The sequence below is a fragment of the Rousettus aegyptiacus genome, unplaced genomic scaffold, assembly GCF_014176215.1.
Source record: "Rousettus aegyptiacus isolate mRouAeg1 unplaced genomic scaffold, mRouAeg1.p scaffold_m13_p_6, whole genome shotgun sequence".
NCBI classification, from domain to species: domain Eukaryota; kingdom Metazoa; phylum Chordata; class Mammalia; order Chiroptera; family Pteropodidae; genus Rousettus; species Rousettus aegyptiacus.
Genome location: NW_023416309.1, coordinates 47,238,361 through 47,259,158, shown reverse-complemented (window position 1 = coordinate 47,259,158; position 20,798 = coordinate 47,238,361). Strand labels below are relative to the sequence as shown.

The following is a 20,798-nucleotide window of genomic DNA, read 5'->3' as shown; positions in this document are numbered from 1 at the left end:
TGCTTGGAAAGTATATTTTGTAGTCACATCACAGGTCTGCAAGACGAAAACCAGCTTTCTCGGTTCAGCAGGTAAAATCGATGCTTCAAATAAAAAGCTTTGAGCCTTGATTATTGAATGCAATGGTCCAAACAGAAACTCTGGTTGTCCAGGCAAAAATATTAGCAAGAACGCCTTGTCCGTTTCTAATGAAGCCTATCTCCAGATTCTCTGACTTAGTCATCCCACGTGGATGAGTATTTATGTAATGAATCAGCAGACAGGATCCAGTTCCCTTTGCTTGTCTTTAAACTTTTCCAGGGTCTCATGTTCCCAGAGGCAGACCAAGGCCCTGGGACTGTTGACCACCAGGTTGCAAACTCCTAGAAGTGAGCAGATCATGTGGTTTAGCTCTTGGTGGTGATGGGCTTAGTAGAACTCTACACACCTGCGCTAGTACGTTGTGCATGTCCCTCTTTGTACATCCTCACTGCTGCATCATCCCAATTAGTGCCATCTGAATTAATGAGACGTTACTCAAGGGTGAAAACTCGCCCACAGACTGAGGTAGTACTTCTGGAGAAAGATTTAACTAGGGTGTAGCATTTTCTTGCTTAGCGTGCTGCATCCTACACAACTGATAAAAGACCTTCTGTTATAATTTGGCCAGATGGGAGTATGCGGAATTTTATTAGCCCTTCATTTGTAAGTGATTCCCTGGAACACAAGTGCACTAATACTTCTAACGGGTACATCTTTGGGGAGAATGTGAATAATAATTAAGATTTTTATTTGCTTATTATTTATAGATCTGCTCCTTTTGTTAGGAGATGCTGGATAGCAGTCTAATTTGAAACTGACAGTGTATGGAACACTATCTTTTCAAATCCTTCTTTTGTCCCAGGTCATAAAGGTTAGATCTGATTTTATAACCTACTGCTTCTCATCCCTTCCTGCCTGAAACCAGAATATTCATAGGTGGCAGAAGAGGCCTGCCAATAAATATCCATAGTCTTGGCTGCAAAATGGGGATGAAATGATTTAGCCTTCACCACATCTTGGCTTTTGCACAGACTACTGTTGTGATTAGGAAGAGGAAAACTCCTAATCCTCTACAAATGACCTCCGCTAGGTTCTCTATCCCCAAGTAATTGTGCTCAGAACACATTTTCAGGGAAAACACATGAGGAATTGGTCTCTGGATTTCAGCAAGCATTATATCCTAATCCCTTTGAAAATTCCTTTTGAATCTAGCTGTTTTGAACATTTCTTAGTTGTGTATGTATAATTAATTTGCGCTGCCTTTCTGGCATCCTTCTTAATGTATTCATGGTCTTTATTCTGTTAGGTAACTCATGGTTAAGGATGTCAGTGGCAGACACCAGGTATGCTGGAAGGCCATGTTGCATTTGGCTAATGAGAGCTTCTGTTGGCTGAGCCCCCTACTCCATAAGACACAGAGCTAGGCCTTTAAGAGTGTTACATCTGTTCCTTATCACTGCCAGGCCAGGTGTGTATGATCATCCACAATTTATGGAGGAAGAAACTGTGACTCTGATTGTGGAAATTACTTTAGCAAAGTCATCCACAGTTGTCCCTTCACCTCTGACCTTGGAGTTATCCTCTGTCAAACCCCAGCAAGGTTTATAAATCTGAGCCCCTCTTTTTTCATTCTTACAAGAAGATAATACCTGTGCTGTTTATCTTTCTGGTATGACACATAAAGCAATTAAAATAATAAATGAGAAAATGCTTTGTGAGATCTAGATAGTGCATTAGATATGAGAATTATTACTGTACAGGAAGCCAAGAGTCACTCATAATACCCAGGCAGGGTAGTTTCCAGAATCTTTATGATTCATCAAAGTAGGTAAAAAGACAAGGTAACTAAACATTTTGTGTCCTTCCACGCAGAGTCCTGCCTACATCCTGGCCTGAAGTAAATTTTTTTCTTGCCTCATTGTCATGCAAAGCATAAAGGTTAAAAATTTTAGGGTTAATGTTGACAATTGTGTTAGTGACCTTCTGATTCATTCTCTCCAGGTGTCTTTCTACATATATAAACAAAGGTCTCTAATAGTCATTCATGCTAATGGACCCATTTCTCCTTGAATTTTTGTAACAAAAGAGAAAATGCATTGAAAGTATTATCCACATGCAACCACAGGTTTGGGACACTTTTACACACACATACACACACACACGCACGCACGCACACACATATACACACACAGAGGAACCCAGGCACCCCTCCCCCAAAAAACAGTAAGTCATAAACTGCTGGTGATTTTCATACTGTTATCATTCAGAAGAGCAGTAACTGTCCATCCCCCACTCCATCAGAATCCATAAAACATGAGCAGGCTGCATAATTCCCTGCTTAACTCTATCACTTCTCTAATCACATTTCTTTTTAACACATTCATCAGGACACTGAGCAGAGCTCTTGGTAATTCTTTGGCCTTTGATTTGCACATTAAATTTTCCAGCTTTTGAATTTTTGAAATAAATGGTAACACTAGGGGAAGGAAAAGAAGGCAGAACTGGCATGGCTTTTTGCAGACACTCCTTGTGGAATTTCTGTCTGTTTGGTACTGCTTGTACCCCCTCAAACTTACAACTGGTGACAACAAATACCCTTAGAAAGAACCCTGTGTAGGCATGAGATGTGGATTATTTGAAAATAGCTTATTGCCTGGGAGAGAATGAGATTCATCACTAAACAGCTTCCTCTGCCAATCCTGCCTCCCCAGCCCGTGTTGACCTTGTGGTATGGCCATGACATGGCTTATTGAGAGGAAAAATAAATGCAGCAAAGAAACAGAATGTGTAATAAAAAGGAATATGTAATTCTAATGTAGAAGAAATTTTAGAGTAATGGTATTGGAAAAATTATGTCAAAAAATTTGAAAATGAAGATTAATGTATAATTTCATAAAAGAAATTAATTACTGATAAAGTCAAGAAAAAAATAGAAAATCTGAGTACACCTGTAAGTATTAATAAAATTTATATTATTAATAAATAATATATAATATAAACCACATAACCTATAATACATAATATATAGCATATAATATATATTGGGGGAGGTAGATAGGGGTAGAGTATCAAATATATGGGAAAAAATAAAATAAAAATTTATACAGTGGGTGACCCCAACACTCACCTCCTGCATTTGTACGCAGTGCCTTATTCAAAGAGTATAGGTACAAAAAAAAATTTATCCAGGTTGGCCCCTGTCCCCCAAGGAACTGACATTCCAAGAATCAGAGTAAATGACAAACACATTCTGACAGGGAAGTTGCAACATTAGTAGGAACAACCTCCACATAAACTCAGGAGTGAATATCAGCATCAAGAATAACTGTAGCAGTAATGGCCATTATGATAATAGTATACATCAATTACCGAGCACTTACCATGACTTGGGCATTCTGCATATATTATCTTATTGCAGTTATTATACACAGCGAGCCTATGAAATAGCGACTATTACCCCTGTTTTAAAGCTAGAGACCTGCTGATGTTAAGAAAGATTAAAAATTTTGCTCAGGTCATCTTGCTAATGATTGCTAGATCTAGATTTGGGCCCAGGTCTAACCCCAACTTGGAATTTTAAGCAGGATGATCTGATTTAGGGGCAGTGTTCTCTTCAAGATACAAAAAGAGCAGAACACAACACATAAAGACTTTGATTTGGGGCAGCTGAAATGAAATGCACTTAATCAGTTTTTGTGACTGAGAAATTTTTCTATTAGTTTCACTGAGGATTGTTATGCATCATATTGCTGTTACACCTGGAATGTAATTTCATTTAAATGTGATTACAATGACCTTTTGCTCGAGGCACTGACTAAAACCATACTTTTTTTTCCCCTCCAGTATCAATGAATAAAGACTTTATTGCTTTCCTCTAGGCTTTTGTCACTGGCTCTTATACCTAATCACCTGATTACATATTTCTAATGGCTTGAGATGGCACCTATTACTGGATGTAACAAAAAAACAGGGCTGTAAACTATCCCATAACTTCCCCCCCCCACCCATGCCTGGCCCCAAGCCTGGCACATAGTAGGTGTATAGTAAATGTGGAATGAATGTGTGCAATACCTGGTGTGATGCTGACCTCAATAAATACCAGTTGACATGTTTTCGTGAGTGAAGTCCCAAACACAAGAAAAGATATGATGTTTTCCCAAGAGGCCTGCCCATCTCTTTGTGTCCTCATCCTCATCACCTAGTTTGATTCCTCAAAAATTAAAGCCATCTGTGAGAGCACAGCATGGCAATCATAGGAGTGAGGAGAGAGGAATCCAGATAAGAAATGAGGTCCAGTGTTGCTTACAGCATGAAGACAAAGGGGAGCAAAATGGGAGTGTTGACTAGTTTCAGTGTGTCATAACCTATCTTTATGGTTTTGCATCCCACTAGATTGTGAACTCCTTAAAGATAGGGGATGAGTGGCTTGTGCGACACCTTAAAGATGTATTAAATAAATATTTGTCCAAATGACATGAAACATCCAGCAACTATTTTCTGAGCATACATTCTAGGCTGGACTGGTTTCTCTGCCATGGTCGCTGCCATCAAGGAGATCATTGACTAGTAAGGAACAAATTGGCTAGTGTGTATGGTGAATCGATTGCAGATATTGAAAGACAGAAATTTTGGTTGGAAGAAAGATTTGAACCAAATATATTTAAACCAAAGATGATAAGGAAGTTTTGGCAGATAGGTCAAATAAGAGCTTCAAGGTGACATAGCTCCTGAATGAAATCTGCCATGTCATTATCCCCTTCTCCTCTCTGATCATCTTCTTCCTTGTTTCCTCCAGGGCACTATAGAGCCTAATGGGTTGTTAAACATTTTGAGATTCTTGGAAAAAGAATTGCACCATTTTTAAATGCCTTGCTCTCATTCAAAGAGTACAACAAAATTGCAAATGAGCTTGTACGAGCATCAGAATGAGCTTGTACAAGCAAAAAAAAAAATAGGAGGAAAGAATGGGAGACAGAAGGAACAAAGGTTTAGAAACCATCACTTAAGCAGAAGGGCCACTTCTTTAAAAAAAAAAAAAACTGATGGTATCTTTTAACACATGCCTGAACTGTCTGAAAACTTAGTAGTCATACCCTTCTCAGTCTAGGGATGTTGTATATGTCTGTCCATGGCTACTAGGCAGTGCCAGCAGGTGCCCAAATATATCACCTGGGTTTCTCATGTGTGTTCCCTGCCTCCGTTGTGTAAAAGCAGCCCTCCCTCCTCTTGCTGATCAGAATGGTGTTACATTGACAGTAGTGCCCCTGACACTCCTCTTTTCACATCTTGGTTCCTAGACACGGGGTGTCCAAAGTGCCCTTGTGAGCCATAACTTGTAGTTCAATGGCATCTTTGCTGTGTCCTCTTTGCAGTGTCTTCTTATAGGACCAAGACCTCCAATCCTGTATTTCCCAGAGTACACACTGTTGTGATGGATTGGGGGCCACTTCTGCTTTCACCTCTTGGTTCCTGGACTCGTGTTCCTATTGGGGACAGTGCCATATAAAGTATAAAGTCCGATTTAATAAATGTACTCTATCCTGAACGATGCACCCATCCTTTCAGAATGTTTCCTCCAAGTTGGCATTTTAGTTGCATCCTCTAAAAGGCTGTACCAGTGTTGGTAGGATGTGATATGTCCAGTGGATCCCATGGAAATGCTCTCATTCCTGAACCTCCTTCCCTGCAAAAGATGCTCTGGTTAAATGCTATGCTAATAAGGATTCTATTCCACACATCCTGGAGAGTGGTGCTGGCCAAGGCTGTGCAAGCAATAAAGTAAACCTATTGTTGGAAGAGGTTTTTATCCCTGTGATGATGAATTACTGACCCTGCTGTCTTCCATACAGGTGATGAGGATCTCTTTATGGGTACCACTGAGGCTTTCTGGATCTCACATTGGCTATAAATTGCTTATCAATAACTCTTCATCTCTCGTTATCCTTCTTCAGGGCATCAATATAATTTAGCAAAACCAGCCAACTCTTCTGTCCTTGAAAACATTGTTCTCCAAAAGTTCCAAATGCCTGTACCACCACACCTGCGCCAGCATTCCCCTCCATCGGGAAATTTTCTCAGGCCATCACAGGTGAAATATTTAGGAATTGCACCATCCTTGTGCCAAGATCCATCCACGCTCTATCTACTGGTTATGATGGCATCCTCTTGGCCTGTTGGATGGAGGTGAGCCACTACCAAACCCCATTTTACTACTTATTTTCTCAGACCACTGTCGATACCACTTGTTTTAGTGTAGGTCCTCTGAGAAGCAGATGCCAAGAAAGGATTAAACATGCAAGGATTTTCTTAAGGGAGGAGAGAGAAAATAAGGGAGGAGCCAGAGAGGACAGTGGGAGCCCTAAGAACACTGTTGAACATAAATCCAGAAGTAGGTAGAAAGAGACCTTATTCAAAGGGATTATGACAATAAAGAGAGAATGATGTTAGGGAGGGGGATATTTTTCCCTCTATACTTCCTGAGTTCTCATGGCTAGACTAATAATAAAACTGACATCAGGATGAAAAACAATTTAATATGTGCACAAGAAAAATCATAAATGACGTTCAGAGAAATGACTGCAGCAGGCAGCTTTTTATACTTTTTAGACAAAGAAGAAATAAATTTGTGAAGAACTGACAGGTCAAAGAAACTTAGATTTGGGTGCTCCTTGGTGAGAAATCTAAGCAAACTTTGGCCTTATGCAGTGCATTAGTAAAAATAACAAGGTTTGTTTATATACATTTCTCAGCCTTGAATTCTCTAACTCTGGTCTCTCTTGTTAGCTTCTAGGTGCAGGGAGGACACCTTTCACATGGGAGATTTATTTCCTGATTTCAGCAGGGACAGAAAGAGAGGTCAGAGTGTTTTTGCACTGGCAGTTTCTTAAGTACTTTTAATTCACAATAATCACCATGGCATCTCGGGATATTTTGGGATGGCCTGCCCTGGGCCCTAACTATAGCAATAGAGACAAGGCTCTAATCATGAGATCTGCAAGTGTCTCAATGGGCCCACCCACCAAAAAAGATTTGTCTTTTACAGGAAGAAGTAAACAGGGCTAGAGGGGACAGGGTATTGGAGTGGGAGGAACGGGGGCTTGAGTGACCGTTGATCAGGGAATGTTCTACGCTGAGTTTAGCAGATATTTGAGAGGGGACAGTAAGGAGAGGTTGTTCTGCTTCCCAAGGCACAGGAGTTGGCCAAATTTTATTAGCCTATGAGCAGGAGAGAAGCCTGACTAAAGTTTAGTCAAGTCAAAGTAGCGGGCATTATGTCCAGATTGGCTGTGAAGGCAAAGAGTTCAGCAAATCATTTAGAAGACAAATAATAAGATTTGTAGTGTCTGTGTGTGGCCTTGGTAACAGGCAAACAAAGGAGTCTTCCATGAGTCTTATCTAACTCATACTCTTTGTAGTGTGCTATTTCACAGAACACAAAGGGGTGAGGAGAAGAAATCTGAACCGTTGTCACTTTCCAGGAACACAGGGCCCAAGTAAAGTTCAACATTATCACTGCCATGCCAAGCCTGACCTGGAGTGAAGGAGAGAGGGAGAGAAGGTAGGGTGGAAGCATCCCAGACTGCATGCAGACTAGCAGAGTGTCCTTGAGTCAAAACGGGTAAACAAGGGTGTTTACCTGTGTCTTCTGAGAATAGGTCTGCCCTAGTATCCCCACCATAACTCAGTTATTGGAGGAGAGCAGTCCTTGGGAGGTGTGGCATTGGTTCATAAGTGAGATGGATTTCAGAGCAGATGTAGCCCTTGTTCAATTATGCTTCCTGTGGAAGAAGGTGTGCCAGGTGCACACTCACGGCTGCAGAGCTGGGATGCTACCGCTGTTTTATAGGCAGAGATTTGCAAGCTTGGCTTTGCTTAGTCTTCATTAGAGATGCCTCATGCTCAATGTGGCCAGAAATATTTAGAAAATGTAAAACCGTGAGGACCTGGTGGACTGACAGATTCTTCTCTCACACTCACAAAGTCTCTCATCAAGAGGGCATGATTTGCCAAACTCCTGCTTTCTCCAAACCAATCAAAGTCACTAAGATAATATTAAAGAACTGTATCACTATCAGCATAATATACATCACAAATAAATAATTACCTGCAACAGAGGCCGTTCAACTATTGCTCATGGATGTATACCTTGAGTATCTTACATATTTGTCAATTCTATCTCAGTAAATAAAATAAAATAAAATTGCAAGCAACCCAAAGGGACATCTAGTCTACATTGTACATAAACAATTTTTTTAAACTGCCCATAGACTAAATTTGGCCCTCCACCTCCATTCGAAAATAATATTTTATGGGAACACACCTACATCTATTTGATTGTATATTGTCCGTAGTTGCTCTTGCACTAAAATGGCAGAATCGAGTCATGGAGATAGCCACCATACGGCCCACCAGGCTTAAAGTATTTACTGTCTGGCCCTTTATAGACAATATTTGCCTATCTTTGCTTTAGAGCAAGATAATAAATAAATATAAGACCAACTAATATTTTGATCATATTTTTTCTATTTTCAAAGAACATTTACACATGTTATTTGATTCTCATAATAATTATTGACCACTTTGATATAACTTGATATTTTCATGAATCTTTAGTGTTGGTGTTTTATCAAATCTCACTTTTCCCTCTAGCTCATCAGGAACTCTGTCTAAGCTCTTAGAGCTGTCTCGGGAATTAGGTACAGCACTGAAACTTTAGGGAACCTCACGGTGTAAAGCCCTTTGTTGCTAAGATCTAACTAGGGTTTAATGTTATCTTAACTTGGGTTCTCTTAAAAGCAGACTAGAAGACAAGGTTTTAGGTGTAAGCTGTATAATTGGGAAGTGATCCCGGGAAGCACTGGGAGGGAGTGGGGAAGGTAAGGAAAGAAAAGTAAGAAAGTTTATAAAACCATGATCATGAGCTGTTACCACTTGGTAATGGGGACTCAGTCCTGCTCTTCTGGGAGACTGTAGATGCTACTTGGGACTATCCCACTGGGGGATAACACGCCTGATCGTCCCTTTAGTTTGGCTCTTGTCCATTGTCAATGGCTCTTAGAGCTCTAAGTCCTTCTCTGGGACTCAGAAACAGCCTTCAGGCAGCGTGACACTGGTGTGTGAGATAGGAAGCCATCAGTCTGTATGGGAATTGTCCGTCGAAGCTGCAACTGGCCTTTGGGATGAACCAACAGAAAAGGTATTGCATTGGCTTTATTTGGGCATTATGGCTTAGTTTCTTGAGAATCTCTGCTAACTTCTAAGCATCTCCCTACAAAAAGAAAAAAAAAATCATGACATGACTTCACATTGCTCTCCTATTAAAAATGTACTTTATTTTTCCAATTGGCATTCTTCTTGTAGTCAGCGTCCAACTCATCCCAAGCCTCTCTTGTCAGAGCTCTAGAATTATAGCACCATAGAATTTCAAAGCTAAAAATGACTTTCTAGTTTTATTATTTTTTATTGGCAAATGCAGATTACTTAAAGTTTTATAGCTTTTCCTTTGTCACAGAAACTCCCTTATAAAGAAAAGTGAATTTAAACCACATACGAGTAGAACATAGTCCACTTTTGAAATAGAGCTAAAAAGTGACTGCATCACGTGGGTTACAGGTACTATGCCTTGCTCCAGGCATTGAGCTATAAGTCATTCAAGGCTTTTTTCTTTGTCTGATCAAAAGGCAAGGGAAAGAAGGAAGTGGACAGTAAAATACATCCCCAGTGATTTTAACATAGGGATATGGACATATCTTGACCAATACAAATAGAGATTCCTGAGGATTTGCTCACACTGAGACAAGTAATCAAGCATCTACTAACACTTGGTGATGTATTAGACATGGTTGTCAGAGCTCTTAATTTGGAATAAAGGAGATCAAAGCTCTTTTCTGCAAAGCTGTCCAACTGGTTCCTTATCCAACCTGCAACAGAGCTGAGGAAGTAGGTTGAGGAAAGCACAGAGCCTTGAAAAGCCAGATGCCTTATTAGCTTGGTTTATCTCCCTAAGGAGAAAGGGGGTCATTTAAATGGTGAATTTGCTTGTCTTATACATGTTCCTGTATCATCCATGATTTTAGAAGATTGTTAGAGAATGTAGGCTCTGAAGTCCTGAGGTTCAGTTTCATTTCATTCAAGAAACCTGGGATCCACTAACTAGACAGAATCAATAAAAAGGGAAGTGCTTTCAGCTCATGGGTTTAACGGAACTTAGGGACAAGATTCCCAGCTCTGTTTTCAGAAGTTTACATACACACATTATATATATATATACATATATATATATATATATGTATATACACACATATATATATATATACATACATACACACACACATTAAAAAGCAGAGTACTTTTTTTTCTGACTGCAGAATTATGTCCATGTTCCTTTAGATAAATAACAAGTTATTTCCTAGTCTTTTTTCTTGCCTGAATTATCAAGTATAGGTACATGAGCACAGCCTCTGGATCACCTAGAGACTAACAGTTGCCATTTAAAATGGGAAATAAAATTGCTAAAGACCACATTTGCTTTTTAAATATAATATGCTGCTTCTTTTTGTAAATTATGTATAGTATGTTGATAATAATAAAAGATTGCATTACTTATTAAATGATTATAGATTTATAATGATAGATGATAGATAGACAGACAGACAGACAGACAGTTGCATAGGCAGACACTTCTTTAATTCTCACAAAATCTATGGGATACTATTTTGTTCCCAACTTATTAATGAAAAAATTTAGACATGGAGCAATTAAATAATTTGCTTGAGGTCACGTGGTAATTTGGTTGAGCAGCTGTGAAGGGAATCAGACTTATGCCAGAATCTGCTCTTCATCACTATTCCACACAGCCGTTTGTTAGAAAACTATATGGACAACACACAAGGCTTATCACATATCATCCACATTGATAATCTATCTATTACCCAGAGCAGAAATTAACTACATTAATAAGTAAGTAAAGTAAGACTCTAAATGGCCAGCTAGCTTCAGTTTGCTTCCAAAGTCCCGCTGAGTGGCGGTGGCTCGCTAGAGGGCCAGTGGAGAACGGCTTCTGGATGTAGCAGGAAGGAACACAGCAGCCACCCCTGTCAGTGCTCCTACATGTATCCCCTTAGCACGCGATGGCTCAGTGCTCATATACTTCCAGCTGCAAACACACACGTAGCTCGAGGACTTCTCATGGCCTCTAGATCTTAGCAGTTAGTGTGGGCCAGATAGGCAAGGCAGGCAGAAAGTGCCTGTCCTTTTACGACCCTGAAACAGTCAAGGGCTGGCTGAAGTTGGTGGAAAATACCCTTGTAGAACACGACTCTGAGATATGTTATATCTACCCTTCCAGAGGTCCTGAGTGGGCCTGAGCCCCACTTGCCCAGGAAGCTAACTTGCTTATTATGTACCATGTACTAGCCCCCTTTTCTTGACTTCTCATTCCCTGATGATGGGATCAACTCCCAAACCAATTTCGCATACTCCAGTCTTTATCGCAATGTCTCTTTCTGGAGGAACATCACCTAAGACAAATACCATGAGGGATGTTTTAACATGAGCACAAACCAGAGACGTGGCTGCTTACACACCAGGCATTTGTAATCCTGAATGAAGTGTCGAGAATAGAAGATTTAGGTTCGTGGCTGTGCAATATTATGTCATTATCTGTAAAATCAAGTAATAATAGCTACCTCACAGGTTTTGGAAACAATATACATGATTTTGTATACATGAGCTTTTTGCTCAACATCAGATTGTGTTTATAAGTAAAGTTGATAAAAAAATTGATGCATCTGTCCAAGAACTGGCCTACAGAAAACCATTCCTCCTCAACAAATGATACAAAAGGCCCCGGTCAATCCTAGCATCTCCCAGTTCCCAAGCACCCAGGGACCGTTATCACCATCATGAGATGGTTAGAACAAATGAAAGTACATCAAATTATAATGTATTCCAAGTCACTCTAAATGTAAAAGTACTTTTCAAACCTTGAAGAACGTAGGTGACCTATTATCGGCAAAGTATAAGAGCCTTCTGAGTCAGTCCAGTGACAGAGGAAAAGCAATGTACCAAAGGTGTCAAAGAGTGGTGCGAGGTGGGGGAACTCTGAACACAAACAAAAAGGAGAGGGAGAGAGAGAGAGAGAGAGAGAGAGAGAGAGAGAGAGAGAGAGAGAGAGAGAGAGAGAGAGGAAGAGAGAGAGAGAGAGAGAGAGAGAGAGAGAGAGAACGCCTCATTAAGCCTCATTAAGCCTCAGTTTATCTGTCTGTAAAACAGATAATGGGGCTTCCAAGGTTGTAGCAAAGAATAAATGTTAACGTGGTGCCAGACACTGTGCATACAAACTGTATTGTCAGCTTATTACTATTAGGCTGAAACTATGTGAACTCGCCTTTTATCATCCACAAGATTATAATGCAGTTTACAGAGTTACGTCAGTTTATTTCCATGGACTGCTGTAGTCTTAATTATACTTGGGAGTGTTACAGCTCCACAATCGTGTTCCATTAGTTGTGACTGCAGGACTTACTCTGTAGTAATTCAGAGTGTTTTCTCCAGCAAAGGACTGCTGTGAAAAGTCTATTTATTTCTTTCCCCGGCTGTAAGACAACATCTTTTGAAGAGGAAGATGCAAGGTTCTGTTTTAAAGGAAGTTGGTGGTGCAAATTCATCCTCAAGAGCTACTGGAAATCAATTAAGTTTGGTTTTCCCTGCAGAATCTGAGGAGTGCCTGTGGTTACAATGGCTGCTTAGGGCAGAGCAAAAAGGTTAATGTTTGTCCTGCTGCTTACTGGAACTCATTGGCTTGAAATAGTTTTCTTGAAGCAAATAAAATGAAAAGAACCTGAAGAGGAGGATGGAGTTTCCAATGGCCTACAAAGGCCAACGTGCCCCCTTCTTTCCAGGAGGAGGACAGAACAACTCACAAGGCTCCCAGGGAAGAGCGGGCAGCAAGACCTTCTGGTAGAATCCCCAGCCTTGGGAGAGCTTGGTGTTAGCATCGGAGGCGTGATATCTCTCCCAGTACTGCAATTACAGGAATTTCCTGCATAACATATTTTGGGATACCTCTTAGTGGTTTCATTTTTTTGATAACATTTCTATAAATAAACTCATTTTTGTTATATTTCAAAAATTATAGTACAGCCATGTGCCATTTAACAATGGAGATAGCATTCTTAGAAATGCTCCTAGGTGATTTTGTTATTGTGAGAACATCACAAAGTGCACTTAACACCTACCTAGATGGTATTACCCACTGTGCACCTAGGCTACATACTGTAGCCTATGGTTCTGAGGCTGCAAACCTGTACAGCACAGTCCTGCACAAAACGACACGAGATAAACTTAAGCACAAGAGAAAATGACGTGAGACAGAGCAAACGTGAGATGCATGAGGCTGCTCGCAGCGAGACAGGCACACTATTTTACAGCAAACTTTTCTTATAATAAACAGAGTATACTCTAAAACAATGATAAAAAGTATAGTTTAGCAAGTGCACGAACCAGTAACATAGTCATTTATTATCATTATCAAGTATTATGTGCTATGCAAAATTGTACGTGATATGCTTTTATTCCAAATGGAAGCACAGTAGGTTTGTTGACTCATAAACACATGAGTAATATGAGTAACGCATTGTGTTATGAAGTTAAGACAGCTACGGTGTCACAGGAGATAGGAATTTTTCAGCTCCATTGCAACCTTATGCGACCCTCTTCGTCTATGCCGTCCATCACTGACTGAAATGTTGTTATGTGGTACATGACTTCACAATTATTTTCTTTCTATCTCTACACACATACCCTTCATAAAATACAAACGTTTGAAAAATAAAGGGAAAATGCTCATAATCTCATCACTCTAACAGTATTTAATTTTTAATGTTCATCAGGTCTTTTTTAATATGAATTTTTGCAAAATTATAGTGAAGTATAATTTTTTGTTTACACTGATTTTCATAGAACATTATACTACAGAAATTTTTCCCATTTCCAGACAGATTACATAGTTCTTACTTTTGCTAGCAGCATGATATTCCATGAAGTGAATGTCGTCACAGTTTTCTCTACCATTCCATTAGTATTGAACATTTAAATTGCTTCCAAATTGCTTGTTATTATAACTACTATAGCAATGGGCATCTTTCTCTCTGTGACTTTTTCTACCCTTTAGTCTCTTTCAGTCAGATGATGAAAGCAGAATATACAACTGTTTAGAAGATGGATAAGGAGATGGATCCAGTGAAGGAGACAGGAGCAGCGTCCAGGAGTGGGGATGGCCTGAGAGAACCCCAGAAGTGGAAATAGGAAATGTGTCATGGCCGAAGTGATTATTTTTATCAAATGCTGCTAAAAAGGGGTATACAACAAAGGTGGAAAATTGAAAATTAGAAATTTCAGACCGTGCAATAGACTCCTGAGACGCCTGGCAGCTCGGCCATCCACAACTTCTACTCTCCTGGAACAGACTGTCTGGTGGGCAACCCATGATCCTGTCGCCATGAGGTGAGTGTTTAATAACAATATGAGAAAATTTCCCTGATGGAAAGGAATATACTTCTATGATCATATATTGTATAAATTGAATCTGACTTAGACTTGCAATGCAAAAAACATGCTAGACAAAAGAGATAACATATACAAAGTCCCTGAGGAAAGAGAGAATGTGACACATTGGGGAACCGAAGATCAGGGAGCCAGGAGCCAGGCAGACTGGAGAATCACACGAGGCAAGGCTGGAAGGGTAGATGGGGCAGAGTGCACACAGCCTCACCATACTGCTGTGAAGGAGTTCGACCTTTACCCTAGGGAAGGGCATGATCCAATGTGCATTTTAGAAAGCTGGCTCTGGTTACAGCATGAGAGGTGAATGGAAAGTGTACTCAAGACACAGGTATTTCGGGAGCAATTATAGAAGACCCTGTATAAAGTTGATAGGCATGAAAGTTGCCATATATATCTCCCAAAATATCCTCCACAAAGACTGAATCTGAGGCCACTGGTCATTTAACAATATGATGGTGGTCCTAACTGGTATCACTGGGAAGCATGTTAGAACTGTGTGTAGAGTGAGTTCTTAGTGGAGAAAGAGTTACATATGCTTACAAGAGTCTTTGTTTCATCTCAAACTCTGAAGCTACCATCACAGATCTGCAACACCTATTTGCAGCATATTGATTTGAAGACTATTTTTTCTTTGTCTTTAAGTTTCCATTTAAGTTCCAGAAATTGGGGAACACAAATCTTAACTTTCTCAATTATGAACCACTGACTGCAAGGAAATGGCTAGAATAATGTTGAAGCACATTGGTATGCCTCTAAAGGAGATTGGTAGAGGTGCTTCACAATTTTGACTTTTCATTTCTTTTTATTTAATTTTTCACTTTATATTCAGCAAGAGAATAACCAGCTGAAATATTAGTACTTGAGCTGGAATAATAGGTAGAACTCCGTTGCAAATAACTCAAATTAACTTAAATGGAAAGGGAGATTAACTGTTACATAACAGAAAAGTTCATAAGCTGTTGGTTTTACTTTTAGGTAGATTCCGGAAGGCTGTCATCCACACCGTGATTCTCTCAAGTCCTTCTCTCAACCCAGTTTTCAAGCACTCTTGCTACATGGTGTCCCCTAGGTTTGCCAAGCTTATATCATACCAGTTGAACAATACTAGCAGCAATAGGACCTCTTTCCAATAATTATACCTGAAATCCCAGGAGTGACCCACATTCTCCCAGCTAAGATACAAACCCATTGATTAATCAATCCCTGAGGCCAGAGATAGGTGAGGTGCCCCTATGCTGGGTCAAGTGCCCGGGAGCCAGGCGTGGTATCTGTTCCACAGAAACCACAAGGCCTGTGATTAGGACGAAGTATTTCCCAAAGGGAAACAGATGGACTGATGCTGGGCCTGCAAAAAAGATGGCTGCCCATTGCAGGAGATAATGAAACTCTACTTTAGAAATTTCAACAGTGTCTTAGACGATTTCTAACAGCAAGCATGTATTTCGAAGCTGTTCTATGTGCCCCTCCTCATCTTTTATTTTAAAGTAATTCTTCCATTCATTCATTCATTCATTCACACACTCTTCCTCCAGAAAGGATTGCAAAGAGTTTATAAGAGTACATTCCATATGAAAAGTAGTATGAATTAAAGGTGGGGAAAAAGAAGAAAGGTTAACAAAGGTGAGAGAGAGATAAGAGGCCCTATGATATATAAATGTCCTAGACAAGCTACAAATTTGGCTGTGGCTCTTTACAGTTTTCAGAGGAAAGATTTGTCAGTTACCCCACTCATAGGGTTTATTATTTTAAAATGATCCTTTCACTCTTCGCATTCCTGGAAAACAGATCAGTCAGGAATTTTTCTTGCACGATGTGGTGGCCAAAGTCTAAAGAGAGCAGTGGCACATTTCACAGGACTCTTTACGTAATCATCTTTGATGCGATTATGTTCCTTCTCCAGCATAATTCAGGCAAAGCAATTCTGAAGGGACCAATTTTTTTTAGAAAATTAGATTTTTTTTTTAAGTGATGGAGTTACTCTGAAAGAGAATTCATTGTCTTTCAGATGATGTAGATTGGAACATACAAGGTTAAGGGTACTGATGATGATAATAACAATAGTAACAGCAGTAATAGCAATAATAGTAACGACATAATTATACTCGCAATGATTATTTAGTGAGCATTGTGCCAGGTGCTTAGTATTTGTATGTATGGATTATTTCACTTATTCTTCAAAAAAAAAAAAAAAAGTCTTGAAGTTATAGTACTATTATCATTACAATGAGGTTTTACTTTATGCAAATTTGAAACAGAAATGCATAAAGAAATGCACAAATTTTGAAATAATGTGAATTCCACTTTACATGTACCACTATAGGAAAATTAGTTCTGAATTTTGCAAATTTTAAATGGTGAGAAATCTTCAGGAACTCATTCCTGGTATAAAATGCTACAGTCCTATATTCTCATATCTCAGTGGTGGACACTTAGGCTTAATGAGGTCCAATAACTGTCCAATTAATGAAAGACCGAGCTAAGATTTGAACTCAGCATTCCATCGGGAGTGGTATGTGTTTGGGGAGACTGTTGTCCAAATTCCCTTTTATAAACCTGGAGCAGCCTAACATTCACTACTTAATATATGATTTCAATAAAATTGAACTATTAAGCCGGTTGCATTGAGATACACGTGTTGTTTTCTCAGAAACATACATTTCATACATGGTAACGAATGAAACATGTGATGACTACTGCATTCCCCTAAAAACCTCTGGCTAACATTGCACCCCCTTACTTTTTCAAATGCTTTCAAAGAGAGTGGGGACGCCCACCGAACTTGCCTCAGAGGAAATAAAGGAAAATCACTGCCAAGCATCTTTGCCCAATGGACATTGAGGAAAAGGAGCTAAAACACCTCTCCCCTTTGGAGTTGTCACTGAAAGGAAAGCAAAACCCTTGTGTCTGCTCCAGAACAGGTGGATGGTCTATACCTGTTGAGATTTTCAGTAGAGGAAAAAAGATCACATAAGAAGAGAGCTGAAACAGTGAGTGCTATTTTAGAGTGTGGAGAAGAGGCTACAGTAAAGGAAAACATTGGTCATTCTTAGTCTCTCAGATGAATGTTTCTGCTTCATTGTTCATCTTAAAGAACTAAAATTTGGCCCAGTCCAGAGAAGGGAGTGACCTCCGATTTAGGTCTTTTACTCTGCTGCTCAGTGAGTGGAGTATTTGTTAGAGTCACCAACCCTGGAATTGTGTTTATTTTTTTTGCTACTTCTCCAGAAAAATTACCAAAGTCCCCAAAAAAGGAAATTAATTCTTTCACGGGCTATCACATTAGCTGAAACTGCGTTTGTCTGCCCACCACTCCCAGAGAGATCCTGACAGAAGGAGATAGGAGATGCCAGTTAAGTGGAGGGCCATCACACAGTGGTTTGATATTGGTGCTTTGTTCATTTTGCATTCCCGTTTAACGAGCATAGCCATTTTACCCTAATATAGTTCTGCTGCTAAAGCCATTCTTATTCTTTTACGTTTGCTGCTACCCAGAAAAAGAACAAATTGAAGGTAATAGAAGAGATGAGAAAAAATCATACCCTTGACATTCCACCTATTGTCTGATTTTTCTTGGTAATTTATCTGCCTGAGCGTTTCATGGCTGGTCGAGAGTAAAATTATATCCCAGTTTCTTCTCATTCATCTTTAGGAACATCTGATGGAAAGCCTGAGACTTTGCTTTGCTCAAGAAGTGATTTTGCCATCCTGATGTTTTTATGGCCTTGCAAGGCAATTTCTCTAGATGAAGTAAGTTCTGCTCAAAGTTTGAATAGAAAAGGATAGCAGAATTGATTAATTGGTCCAGGAGTATCTCTGCAGCCAAATATATGTTATGGTCATTTAAAAGCAACAGGCTCACCCCAGTTTCTCATTCCATTTGCATCCCTCCACAGAAAACTGCTTTAATTAATGACCGATCTCCATTTTCTAAATCTTTTTATGTCTTTGAAATATCCTAAGTCAAGTGCTCAATTTTATGGTTCAAGATAGAGGAGGGGGGAAAAAATCCACCCTTTAAAACTGGTCTTTACTCAGAGTCACGGGAGAGCATATAGATAGCATCATAAATTTCTTCTTCTAAACACACATCAGGGAAGAATGGTGAGATTGCATTTTGTGGAAGGTGGGATGTTATGGTTTTAAATCGATGTGAGTTTTGGCTAGATTAATCTGGTTGTAAATCCCTGTTCTACACATAATGTTTGACACTGAACAAGCTACTTTCACATCCATCTGCAAAATGTTTGTCATCGTTGTCATTGTTTCTGTTAGGACACCTGGCATGTAATCGCTGCTCAATAAATGGTAGTTATGATATCTACTATTGTTTTATTTATAAAGTGTGATTGACCAAAGACACAGTGAAAATTCCCAAATGGCCTTGGGTAATTCTTTTAATGAGGAAGGATTTCTCTGATTGTCTCATAGCCCTCCCATGTCTGGAACTTAGAATCCTGGAAGTGACTCCCTGTTTCCTAACGCCTCCAGATGCAGGAATAGAAGTGGAAGTCTGTTCTGCTGGTTTACCTGGTACTGTACTTGTTTACTTGCTCCCTAGAAATTTCTTGTCCAATTTAAGAACTTGGCATGTAATCATACATACAGGAAAACTGAGCAGTCACTAGATTTCTCTGGAATTCTCTGATCATTAGACCTCACCCTTCTCAAGGTGACAACATTCTTCATTTCCCATGGAAACTGCCCCAGGGAAAGCATGCTGAGATGCTGCCATCTGTTGGTTTTATTTAAACCGGGAGACAGTCAACTCTATAATCCTTTAGAGTGTCTGTGTTGCCAACACCTAATGATGAATATTGGCTAGCATGATAAACAGTCTAACATATGATTATATCTGTCTGTATCTGTGTCTTTTGTTTAATCTGTCCAACCGAGAAGGAGCTTTGGGATGGGGGAGAAGAAACTTAATGGGTAGACTTATTTTCTGCTGGGTCACATGACCTTGGGCAGACCTTTGCTTTCGTGGAGATTCTTTTTGTCTCTCAAAAGTGGAGATGATAGTGGTAACTTCTGGCTCTGACCTATCACCATGATTCCAAAATAATCACAGATGCTTTAATTTGCTCAAAAACTGCTTGTATCACTTTGCTTGCTGGTATCTTATTTCATGGTAATTTTTCAAATTCAAATCGACTGAGTGTCCATGATATTTTTTGGATGGGTTGCTCAAGCATCTCTATGATTGCATTAAATGCACGTTGAGTTGAGTTGAAATGAAATAATATGATTCATCAGGACTTAGCTTTCTCTAACATAGTGTCTTTGATCTACTTCAGTCATTCCTTGGAAGTCATTTTTAAGCCATGAGCATTTCTTTCTTCTTCTGGCATCCTTTTTCCATTAAGTGCTGAAAAGATGCTTTTGTGCCACAATAAAAGATAGTACTCATTGCTGTGGTAATTTCTGTTCATTTATTTAACTTTGCCAATTAATTGTTAGCTCCTAGAGAGTATTTTCAGATGCCATTAGGAAGTCCTGGCTGGGCATATTGAAGGCTAAAAATTTTCATGACATAAAAATATCTTTGGCAGCTTTATTTCATGGTGCTTTATTTCTTGTTCTTTATTTCTCTTATATTTTTCTTCTCACCCTAGAAAGTAATAAAAGTTTATAATTTCATAGTATTTATTTTGTATCTCATCACAAGCCAGCTTAAAGACACTCAAATGACAATTCTTCTGAAAGTTCAGTCTTTAGAATTAAGCAGATTTGGTATGAAATCCCAGCTCTATCATTTTCTTTCTTTTAAATATTGAGCAAGTGATTCAACCACTCAGGAATTAATTATTTCTTCATCAAAGAACTGTTCTCTAAAAAATAAATAAAGCACCAGACATAAAATGAACAGCATCTTAGGTGGTCAACTGATGTTAGATTCTTGAGAAACTTTTCTTGGGAAAGTTGAAGATATTTAACTGAATTAATATCTGTAGCTTTACAAGGGTTAATTAAGACATGAGATTAAATAATTATGTTTTTAAGATCAGAATTTCCTCGCCCTTTAATTTGTTTTAGAAATAATTTTTCTTACTTTTTTTTTTTTTTTAAAAAAGCCTTTTTAAAAAGCTCACGTATCTTTAGTAGTGATTCTGAAAACTTCGTAATGAATTTCCCTTAAAACATACATGTGTTTAACATTTTAAAAGAAGGAGAATATTTGGCAATAATGTATTTAGAGATTTGATCAAAACCTC

At 39.1% G+C, this 20,798-nt stretch overlaps 1 long non-coding RNA gene across 1 annotated transcript; it reads left to right on the top strand.

Moving 5' to 3' along the window:
* The first annotated feature begins 14,198 nt into the window (after positions 1-14,198).
* LOC107518264 lies at positions 14,199-19,232 on the top strand. The gene is made up of 3 exons (XR_004951342.1): positions 14,199-14,526; positions 18,236-18,333; positions 19,015-19,232. It is a non-coding gene; the product is annotated as an uncharacterized LOC107518264 (long non-coding RNA).
* Positions 19,233-20,798: the final 1,566 nt, after the last annotated feature.